Source organism: Pelodiscus sinensis, chromosome 6 (genome assembly GCF_049634645.1).
Source record: "Pelodiscus sinensis isolate JC-2024 chromosome 6, ASM4963464v1, whole genome shotgun sequence".
Taxonomy (NCBI): domain Eukaryota; kingdom Metazoa; phylum Chordata; order Testudines; family Trionychidae; genus Pelodiscus; species Pelodiscus sinensis.
Window position 1 is genome coordinate 49,176,271 of NC_134716.1, and position 12,079 is coordinate 49,188,349.

The window sequence follows — 12,079 nt, forward strand, 5'->3', positions numbered from 1 at the left end:
AGCTTTCAGAGCTAGAAATCCCCAAACATGTGTTTTCGGTTAGGTTAAGGAGATTGCCATAGCTGCCAAATTTCATAAAAATCAATGCATTATTATTGTAGGCAATGGAGTTGAAAACCCAAATTATAATGTCAGTTAGAAACTCCAGTGGGAAAGCAACTACTTGCCACAAGGTTGGAGAACCAAGACTGAGTTGAAAGTTGACAGCATCCATGGATTTTTTTCAGAATTATTATTTTACTAAAACTAGTAAAAATAATAAAAAGTAAATCTCAGGGGCTTCAACCAACCACAATTCAGAATTTCAGCCAATTGTTCTTGTAGCTCTTAGTTTATTAGGGAACTTCCATTGCATGCAGAGATTGGCTACATAACTAGGGCTCAGGGCTTGATATTTTGGAATCAAATTCTGGCTTCATTTTCCAAGGAAATATTCATGCAGATCTCTGCTTTCCCTTGCCCAATGAGCCTTGTTGCAAAGTCTCTTTTCACTTACTCCTAGTCAATCAAATTAACATGCTAGAATTTAAAAGTTCTGCCCAGAAACATGGTATTTTCTTTTGTCAGTGAGATTTAATTAAAAAAAAACACACTGGACTTCAGAATGGGAAGCTCAAGAACTACATTTGAATCTATAAGACATAGCTCTCTATAGAGGCATCTTTAGAAAAGGTTCAGCTTGAGAAATCCAGTGTATGGGATTTTAAACAAGAAAAGTACCTAGAGAAATAACCCATCCAGACCCTCACAAACAAATAAAAATCTAGAAAAGTTTGAAGTTCCAAATATATTGGTAACCCTCCCGATAGATCATGGCAACCATTGTTGGGAGGTGGTGGGACTTGATTTGTTCCAGCAAAATGAGAGGTTGCCTTTTATGATTTTTATTTTCAGAAACTGTGCCTGCATTTCTGTGCTCCATTTGAAAAAGGCTTAGTATCTGATTGCAGGTACAAATGAAGCACTGGAGCTGGTTACTACAGGCTTGCAATTAATGGCAGGGAAAGATATGTGGGCATAATTTCTGTGAATACATTTTATAAAGAGGCTAGATAGAAACCACTTTAAAATCTGATCCTTTGTTCCTTAGCTAAGATTTAAAAATCTCTGCCAATGGAAGACAGAGCTTCCATTACACCAGGCATGTCCAAAGTCCGGCCCGCGGGCCAATTGCGGCCCGTGTTCCGGTTTAATACGGCCCCACAGGTAATTTGGCAAATCTATCTTTTATGGCCCCCAACGAATCCATATGTATTGAGATGAATACATTGTAAAATCTCAGTTAATGTCAGTTGGTCTAAATCAGTTATAAATATATTTGGACACAACATGTATACTTGGTGTTATGTTCCTGTTCATATTTTTTGAACTTAAAAGTTGACAGACAACCTTTATTACCAATAATATGTAATGTACTTTACAATGTTCCTGACATATATTTCAGCTTCCTGGATTTTTTTTTTCATCAGATATGAAAGGCAGAGTGATTTAACACCTGTTTAGATTTGTCATCCATGTGACTAAATGAAAAGTATGCCGTTTGCAATAAACTTTGCATAAAATAGTTAATTTGCATTTAATTTTAATGGTTCAAAGAATGTCAGGCAAAATGGTCGGCCCTCACGCATGTTCACTTCATCAAATCTGGCCCTCTTTGAAAAAAGTTTGGACACCCCTGCATTACACGGTCTAAAAAGAACAGAGGATAATCCCAACATTTTCTGTCTTACTAAAGCCTCTTTTCTGAAAGGTACTTAAGAACAGGAGTGGTCTGATTGACATTAACAGAACTGCTCATGACTTTTAAAAAAGGCCCATGTTTAATTACATTGCAAAGGAGAGTCTAATCTAGCTTCTAATATTCAAGGATAGGTCTGTGTTACTCTTCAGTTCATAATATCTGGCACATTTGTCTATGTAGTCACTTGGAAAGTGCTTAGGAATATTTTGAGAGGGGAAAATGTGACATACAATCAAAGTTTTACATTTTTTTTACTTATGTTTGAAAATGGAATTATTTTGGGAAATGAAAAGAGATACTTTTATCTGTCACGTTGCTGATATGACATTGTTTTCAGAAAGGGTCATTTCATTTTTACTTTAACAGCATTACGATAACATATAAAAGATCTGCTTAGATAGGATGATGAGATTTTTCGGAAGCAAGAGAGTAAATCTAGAACATTATAATAAGGCATCTAAAAAAAGGAAGGAACATAAGTTTAGGTAACAAAAATGTACAACCACGGTGTTAGAGTTGAACATGAATTATGAAGTTTGTAACTGGAGTTAAAATCCTTTTTTTCCCCCTGATGTCTGGGGCTGAACTGGATTTGGTTTTGTGGCTCTGGCATACTTCTACTTAGAAGCAAACTAAAGTATTTCTGAATAAAGTAGTGGTTTAAATGTCACAGATTCCTCTGAAAGCAGAACCCAGAAGGTATATAATTAACTGGAGAAAAGACAGGACATGTTTTCTGCTGGTTTCATTGCAGTTGAAGTGAAGAGAAAATAAGGGGTGATTCTCCCTTTAATTGACAATGGTGCAAACCTGGAGCCGTTTCACAGAAATCAGTGGAGTTATTCTGGTGTTAAAATAGGGTGAGAAGAAAAGCATGCCCATATCACATACATTACATTCTGACTCAGGTAGTGGTATCTAGTACTAAGCAAATTCTGATTTGAATAGCTTTTTTGAATTTGGGAAGTAAACTTTTTTCTTTGCAGCGGGGTTCATGCATCCTTCATGTCACACTGACCATTTGAGTGTGCATTAACTACTAACACTCAACTAGGGGTCTGTGGAAATTTTACATGTTGTACTGTGGCAATTTTAAAGTGTAGGTAGAAAATGGCACCCATAAAAACTGCAGCAGCTGAGTACTCATTCTGTCTGGCATCTGAAAAGATTATTTTTCTCAGGAAAAGCTAAATTTTGTGTGTGGGGGGGGAAGAGTGAAACTAACGGGGCGGAGTCTGTACTTTATCAGAGAGTAGACCAAAATGCTCTGCTGCAGGACTATTAAAAAGACCTCTTGGAGAGTTGGAGGGTGTGACGGCCCATATTTCCATCTATGGTTGTAGTCTTTGGATGTGTGTATATATATATATATATATTACAGGCAGAATTTGGTATGAAGACTATATTTTTAGTAGTGGCTTCTAATTTTGTAGGCCCAGTCTTTTACTCTAAAATACATGTCCATATTTTCAGCTGCAATGAACACATGGAATTGTTAAAATATAGTCTGGCAGGAAAGAGAGTTTGGAGGAATTCAAGAGCAGTGCATCATATCCTCAACAGGGTAGATATAGACTCTGTAAAGATCTGACCCCTTCATACAGAAGGCCAGACCACTCTAAGGTTTAAATCACATCCCACGTCCCTCCGGGGTTCCTTCAGCCAACTAACGGAATGGGGAATCCTGGGGCCAAATTTGCCACTTGTTAAAACAAGCATAACTCAGTGAAAGTCCCTGTTACTATTACTAAACTTGTGAAGAGAGAAGTTATGACAGGAAACTCTTTCGCATTATCAAAACCCTTTGATACTAAACACATTCAAAAATCTGCTTGAGGGATGAAGAGCTCTCTGGAGGGTTTTTTTTGTTTTTTGCCAGTTTCCTTTTCATTAGAGTTTTGAAACTCACATGTAGTGAGATTGTGACAACGTAAGATCTAGAAGTTGCACTGGAAATTGATGTCTTGAGCTAAAAGAGCACAAAATTGTTCTTTTTGGATCATCATTGGAGTGCATATTCTGGATTTGTTCCTTATCTGGATTTCCCACTCATGTCAGTGTAATTGCACTAAGGGTTTGAGGAAAGGATATCTGACATCTCCACAGGACAAATCAGAAAAAAAAAATCCTCAGAATACAGATTTTCATCCAAAAGGTTGCATTTAGTTTATCTCCTGCTATTTCACTCTCAGTATGGATGGCTATCAAGTTATCAAACAGAAGCAAATGTCACTCTCAGTTGTGCTCTGTAATCACTTTCACAGAGTCTCACACATGTACCTATATACAGTATATTAAAAATCCACTAGTAGATTTTTCCATTTGTGTACACTAAATACTAAAAGTATATTCTCTTTTTTTAAATATACATGGTGTCCTGATCCCATGCTCACTGATGCCATTGAAAAGATTTCCTTTTTAAAATCATCAGTGCAGAGATTTTCTTTTGTGTTAGTGAACACATGTCCATCCAACCATCATTTGATAAACTGACACGTTGCAGTATCCCATTCAGAAGAGATGGGCTCTTTCCTGAGAATCCTATAATTAAGGGCCGGATCTTGCAAACTGAACTGCGAATCCTCTGTGCAATGGTGGAACCCATTTGAACTTATGGGGTCAATAACCATCAAGCCCCACAAAAGCTGTTTGAATCTGGGGGGAGGGGTCTAATCAGGCCTTTTTCTGCTATCTGCTGGAGGCAACAGCCCCTACTCAAAGAAAGCCCACTCGGGTTGGACTTCCAACAAGACAGTCCTCCAGAAATCTAGAAGGGACAGGAGAAGACACTAATTAGAATCCAGCAAGCCAGTGAAGATAGTTTGCCTGATTTGGGGGCTCATGGTGCAAAAAGGGCATGGTGGGTGACACTGGATAGAGGAAGAGCTCCCCAAGGCTAGCAAAGGGGCAGGTCAGGCCTTTGCCTTCCAGTGCTACAACTGAGCACTTCCCTTCAAGATTTCTTGTTTACAGATGTGGACACCCAAATTCCAAGTATGTTATTCTTATTTACCTGTGTACAGTCTCATGTTGAGCTTGTGGGATAGACTGGTCTGCTCCCAGCATGCCAGGCACAACTTGTGGACTAAGATAGGGAGTGCCCGCAGTGTCACATTTGGTCATGCAGGAGGTTCAGTGGAGCAGCCCCACCTGTGGTAAACATTTAATCAATCAGATGGGAGCAGGAGGAAGAACTGTGCTGAATAAACAATGTGAATACTTTTCAGCTAGCTGGAATAGGATCCTCCCAGCCAAATGCTTGTTAAAAATCTAGTCTTAAACATACAGCACACATGACAGGGGGATGTTCTTCCTTCTGAAGTAAATCCAGACGTCTATAGAAGTTCACTGCTCAGTAAAAATAGTGGGACTCAGGAGATTTAAGTTCAGATAACTGAGAATATCTAAATCATTTCCATAATGAGAACAAGCTTGTACATCTGAATGGAGAGATGGAATTGCAATCCTTTTCATAGCCCTTTGAAAAGCTACGTTATACCTAGTACAGAGATAAAGCATTTCCCTTCAGGAGGGTTTTTGGTCGCTGTGTAAAGCTGTCAAGCATTCTGAGGCATCAGAAGGAAATAAAGGGAGAAATCACTTCTCATATGAGGATGGAGCAGAGACTGAACTAAAGATGAGACGCAAGCAACAACTTACATTTTTATGATTGATCAAATCAGTCTCCTCTGTCCTGGAGAAATTTATCTTTTTCCTCTTCTCAGCTCTTCAGTTCAACAGAACTTGGCAATGTTAACTGCCTGTCATTCCCAGTATGCTTCATGCCCGACCATGCATAGCTTTCTGCAGTTCTGAAGAGGCAACATATTTCTTCAGTATTGTTTTAGCTGCACTGTATTTTCTAAAACATTGTACAAGCCCAATAAAACTTATGTCACTGACACAAATTTGGAAGGAGGGATGGTACCTTTTAACAAGTGCTTGCTCATCAACCCATGTAGTCTAGGTCTCAGGACTTTACTCTCCTGCCAGAAATGATAGCAAAGTTTTGATGATGGTCATCACTTTCTAAGAACAGTGAGTTACAAAAATACTGGCATTCTTTTGCCACCCAAGAACTATTGGGTCCATATCCAGCACTCAACCCTCCACACTTCCAAGAGCTATGGTAAGATATTATATATGCTACAGGAAGTGAAAAAAACTAAGGATATTTACACTTAAATTGCCATTATTAATTTTCAGGGTAACTCATATGTTAATAAGCTTCAGATCGGTAGCCAAACTTAAAAACTGTAACTGGAAAAACTTAAACAACAACAAATAGTCTAGCAGCACGTTAAAGACCAACAAAACATGTAGCTGTATCATGAGCTTTCTTGGGCACAACCCGAAAGCTCATGATACCATATACATGTTTTGTTAGTCTTTAAGGCGCTGCTAGACTATTAATAGGTTAATGTTTATTAAGATTAAAGGAAGTAGGTCAAACCTCTCAGTTTTTGTTTCAAGTTGCTTGCAGATGCAAGATGACAGAATCTGTCCAGAGTTAATACACACAATTGCCACCTATTTAAAATTTGTTTTTAAATCACCCATTTACTGGAGAGCAGTACAAAGACAGCTCTTGCTCAGTAATTTAACAAATGGCAGAGACAGATATTTGTTACCTAATTCTCATTTTCAGAAGCAATTTAGGCAGTTAGAAGACTAAATCTAGGCTGTTCAATTCTAAATGTTTAACTCAGTTTGAAAATGAGGCTTCTACATTAGATTTTGCATAGCAATGGCTACATATATTTAAAAATTGGGCCTAAGTCCTGATAACCTCTGTAAGAGAGAAATTATCTCCATATACTGTACTCAGATTGGTTCACTTATTAGATAAAAATATTGACAAAGTCTCTTCAATTTGCTTTCATTTCTCCTTCATCAACTCAAATTATAAACAGGCAAGCAAATTAAATTACTCAGTTAGATTTTGTAGTATGCATCTGTATAGGATTAGAACCATGTGAAATTTTTGCAACAGATAATTTGATTCATTTTCTGCTGTTGGACTATCTTCAAATACAGCATTATTTCTTCAGATATATACTCAAACAAATTTAGATAAAGAATATCTTCTCTAATTTTGTATTACATGAACTGACTTTCAAGTATTCAGACTCAAGCTGACTTATTTGGCTATAAAAGAATATGATAAAAGACCATCTTATGCTCCAGGTGACCTTGCCATTAAATAGAAACAATGCAGAAACCACTATAAAAAAAAATGAAAGAGGCCTTTTTCTTCCCCACTTGTACCACTAAATAATAAATTGCTAGCCTGCACACATTCTGTACATCAAAACTGCCCCCCAAATGCCCACATAAACAACTGTGCTTTGCAGCATACCTGGAAATCAACAGATTCAGACTATTTCACTCTGTTGGTAGTGGGAGGGGAAGAGAAAAGAGAAGACATGAGGGTGAGCAAAAGGCACTACTAAGGCTCAGCAGAAGCAGCTTAGCAGTTCCTCCACAGTTGGCACCCTCCCCACTCTCTCCTCATCCCTAGGTTCTTTATGTATCAACACCACTATGCCCTACCCCTCAGCTGAAAGTGCCCAGAATTATTGCTCACACCAACAGCTGGCATATGTGTTCCTTCTCCTTCTCTGGGCTGGGAGATGGAAAGTGCAGTGTTGTTTGTGTTGCATGCACATGGGCACCCCATTCTTGCCTCTGAGCTAATGGGGGTATGGAAACAATCATCAGTCCCTACCAGTATTTCTTTTGCAAGGTGCTAGTTGCCCTGCTTCTGCCACATGGGAGTTTATGCCAAAGAAAAGAGCCCCTCACAGAGAATCCCCTACTCTCTCTTTACAGCAGGGGGAGGTGGACCTGTCAATCCAGCTTGAACCATTTCTGTGAGGTTAACTGTGTGGAAATGAACCAGGGACAGACATGGTCTCTGAGGTAGAGAATTCTCAGTCTATTAGAGTTTTGTATGTCAAAGGTCTAATATTTTCAACTCTACCCAGTAGCCAATTGGGAGCCAAAGAAGATATTGGAGCACATGTGTTACATACACCTGGCAAGAACTATGACTCACCTGGGAAATCACATTATTGTTCCTAACCCCTGAGTGGATAAATATGGGAGCGCTGCTGGCACGGGTATTTGTGTAAGCAAATGTAAAAGTTGGCTTTTACAAGTATGCATGGGACTTTCAAATTCATGTTCCACAAATATTTTTGTCAGTAAAACTTGATCACTTGTATGTTGAACGTCACCCAGAAGGCAACACAAAAGGGATGTGACCTTGGCTGAGACAAAAATATGCTTAGGTTTTTTTTTCCATGACTCATTCAGATGTAAGTGGGATGGTGACATTCTACTTCCCACAGGCCACAGTCGCCTCCTAGAATACAAAGCAACAGTAAAAGAATGTCCTAGCTGAGCAGCATTAAACAGGAACCCAAATGAGGTTAGGTTTTCCAATATACATAGACAAGCAGACTTTGAAATGCAAGCAGAAGCCATACATTTGTAGGTTAGTATGCTTAACTTGCAGCTAATGGTGTACTCCAGCGTTCTTAGGCAGGAAATAACTTACGTTCTGATAGTGGAAACATTCTGGGACCTAATTATACATCAGACACAACACAAAACATAGCTAGCATTTTAGTGTCCACTAAAAGCATGTAGCACTAAACACTACTAAGGCAAATCTAGTTGGAGATGAGAGAGTCTTCAGACTTGATTTTTAGAAACAGAATCACCTACTCACAGTCATTGCTTCAGCTCCACAATGGGCCTTTTAACACCTGTGTCTTCACCTGCATCTCTGTCTGGATGTTCTGTGGCCTGGCTCTCCAGCAAAATCATATAAAAGTTCAGCTGTCTTCCAGTGTAAGGAAAGGTGTAACCGAAAGTCCAAATGGACACCCAAATAATAGTTCTTGTGCCCCTCTCAAGATCTAGTGATATTCAATGTTTCATGGCTCTTGCTCCTGACCTCTGTAGAGAGTCTCTTATGCTGCGGCTCTCCCTCAGCCTGTTTCCCCCCACTGCCTCCTCTCCCTGGTGAACGCTAGCAGGTTCCCTCAGGTATCTCCATGTTCCTTCTAAGTCCTACTTCAAGGCTTCCTGCACAGGAACCTCCTTTGTTTCTTGTGGGTCTCTTCCAGACTAACTTTCCCAGAGTGAAGTCCCTTTGCTCCTCTCTCCTGCATCTCCTGGCAGACTGCTTTCAGCTGTTTATGTAGTCCTAGTTCAGAATTGGGGTCACTTATTAAGTTGTGGTATCAGCATCAGTTAGAAGATAGCTGTTAGATCACAGGCCAATCTGTGAGCCAGGCTTTCCTTTAAGACCCAGCCAGGCCTGATACTACTGACAAACAACATGGTGACATTACCATCATGCTTGCTTTATTTTTACACTGTGAACATAACACGTGATCTGGAAGATAGGCAGATATGGGTATTATCTAGCAATAATATTTTTCTTTACAAAAGGTCACTACAGAAACAGTTAAAATATAATAAGCAGCAACATTAAACAGGAAACCGGATGCCCTAGCAAATTGGCAGTGGAAGATAGTGCCTTGTTGGCAGTTAGCATGAACACATCTCCAGCTGATTGAACTTGTTTGTGATCTGATGGCCATTGTGAAATGACTGTATTGGTCTCAGTCCAATTTCCAGTGGATAAAAGCCACCATCCTATTGCATAAAAACCCACATCACAACTGTCAACCTTCTGAGCTGTCTCAGCAGATCAAGGGCAGGAAGGGTCTCAGGGGCTGAAATAATCTCCCAACTAGAAATAGTTCTTTCTGGTCAGCCTGAACAACAGTGGAGTCAGTGGCAGAAGCTTGTACTGTGCTTTTCTTGTAGGGTTGCCAGGTGTCTGATATTGACCGGTATTTTCACCTCCTGTCCGGTACAAAAATTCAGAAAAAACCAGACACCTAAAATGTCCGGTATTTTTTTATTTTTTCCCGGCCAGGAACTCCCGGGTGCTTACCTGGTTCCACAGGGGAGCTGTCTGGCCCGGAGCAGGGAGACAAGATGGCAGATGGCTGCCAGCAGCCTGTTAGGGCCCAAAAGCCTCAAAAGTGTTTCTTAAAGGGGCCACACTTTTTTTTAAAATGTATTTATTTTGCTTAACAACTCTCAGGGTCCTTTTTTTTCTCAACAACTTTGGTCTCCCCCCTTTTTTTTTCTCAACAGAATTTTTTCCCTGGTTGTTTTTTTGGGGGGGGATGGTGGAGGGTGTTCAGTATTTTGGTTAAACCATCTGGCAACCCTATTTCCTTGCTCCATGGAGAGACATAGGCATTTGTTCTCAAACACTGCCAGTCTGGAGACTTGTTCCATCACTAACCTCACAAACAATTTAGAAAACAAACCCAAACCTACAAAATATATCATACAAAATCCAAACATGTTATATCCCCAACAAAGCAGCATCATTAAATGTAGCCTGCCACAACGTGAAAGCTGCATTTTAAGAAATAGAGGAACTCTGACAGAAAACACTAACCGTTTGTGTGTATAGCGTGATGTAACAGTGCTGTATGCTTAAAAACGGGGGAGGATGAGCTAAGCGGTGTAGCCTGAAGGAGCAAGTGTCACATCCTAGCACCAAACACAGTTGTTCTTCGGCCTCCATTAACACAGTGCTCTGACATTTTCAATAAGACGCAACATCAGAGAGAAGAAATAATGGCAACACATATATGAAAGAAATGCTGACTGAGAAACATAAGTGAAATGACAGTAGCTAGCCAAATCCTGCTTGTCTTACTCACATGACTATTTCCAGTTATTTAAAAATAAAATCCATGCAAACGAAGGCAGTACGACCTAGTGACTAGTTCAATGCCCTAGAGCTTAAGAAAGAGACATAGGTTTTGTTCCCAGCTCTGCCATTTGCTGGGTTACAGGGGGTTATTCACATTTACATCATAGCCTCGTGCTTCACTTTCTCTGTCTTTATAAACTCAGATTTATGGGCAAAAGGCTCTCTATATTATTTGTGTAAGTTAGCGGAACAAGATTTGTCCTATTGTGTGGCTTCCTTTAAAAGTAGCTAATACGCTAAACTGTTTCAACAAGGCTATTATGAAAGTGACTGTAGAGAGGTGAGCTGGGCCAGGGCGTTTGAATCTGATCCTGCAAGTAGGGGAGTGTTCACGATAGTAAGCCCTGTAGCCAGCTGCACCTATATTGCAGGCCTTACATTTTCATCTGGATTCAGATCCAAACTTCCTCAAAATGTGTATGTGTTGGGGTCCAGGTCCACTCAGAAAAGCATTCTTTGGCAGCAATTCTTGGGCAGAACAGACAATGTAAGAAGGATATTAAATGTAAAGGAAGAAAACATGTATCTGCCTGACTGCATACCACCAAGAGGAGGAAAGAGGATTATGTGGATCAGAATTAAAATATAACATGACAAAATACTTTACTCCTTTGGTAAAAATAGATATAATCATAGTGCTTATTTTATTAGGCATCAAATTATTTATTTCACAACTTACTCAGGCTCTGTCCACTGTGGTAATTCCTTTGTGCTGATGACACAGAGGCCATAAAGTTGTTCCAAGCCAGCAGCTGGAGAGCTGGCTATGCTGGCACTAACCCTTCCCCTGGCCCCTCCATGAATAAAGCAATGCCCTTTTGCATAGCAACCGCCTGGGATTGTAACAAGCCAGTACAATTAGAACAGTCTTGTGGTTGAATTGCTCCCCAACAGCCTCAAGGACTGAGGGATCACAAAGGTAGCATCCACCCACTTTTGCCTCCACTCTTTTCAGTTGCACTAGAGCAGAGCAGGATCTAGACTTCTGGAATTGTAGCTGCAGTACTACTTTGATAACAACTAATATAATCTGCTTCTTGTACCAGTTAGCAAGTTACTCTGAATGGAACCAAAGTCAGAATCACTACTTCTTGATGTCAGTATCTGCCAGTGTATACAAGAATACAGGACCATACCAGCAGGTAAGTGTGCTGAAGGATAGGGCAGGATAGGTCTGTGGCAATGTAAAGTGTCCCAAACCTGCTGTGCAGTAGTGTTGGAGAAAGCCAGAGGATGCCAGTGCAGTAAAAATAACAACATGGCAGCATGTCCATACCACTAGCATGTATGTGCATTCAGCACGTCTCTGTTGCAGCCTACATTTCATATTGGAAGAACCTAAATCTGTCTCCAAACACTAAAACTTTGAGGAAGGGTGGTTGAGTAGCAGCAGAAGGAGTCAGGCTAGTACATGGAGGTGCAGTCTGAATTCCTCCATGCCTCCTGTGATGAATTTGACCCAAAGACCCTACACAAATGGTAGCTTTCTGCATATTCAGGACAACTAACATGACAAAGACCCC

General features: G+C 40.0%; 1 long non-coding RNA gene across 1 annotated transcript; it reads right to left on the reverse strand.

Annotated features, from left to right (window-relative positions):
* Positions 1–2,029: 2,029 nt before the first annotated feature.
* Positions 2,030–7,233, reverse strand: LOC142830057 (uncharacterized). The gene is made up of 5 exons (XR_012905082.1): positions 7,101–7,233; positions 5,670–5,727; positions 5,402–5,553; positions 4,755–4,891; positions 2,030–4,508 (listed from the first exon to the last, which is right to left on the reverse strand). It is a non-coding gene; the product is annotated as an uncharacterized LOC142830057 (long non-coding RNA).
* Between the last annotated feature and the right edge of the window lie 4,846 nt (positions 7,234–12,079).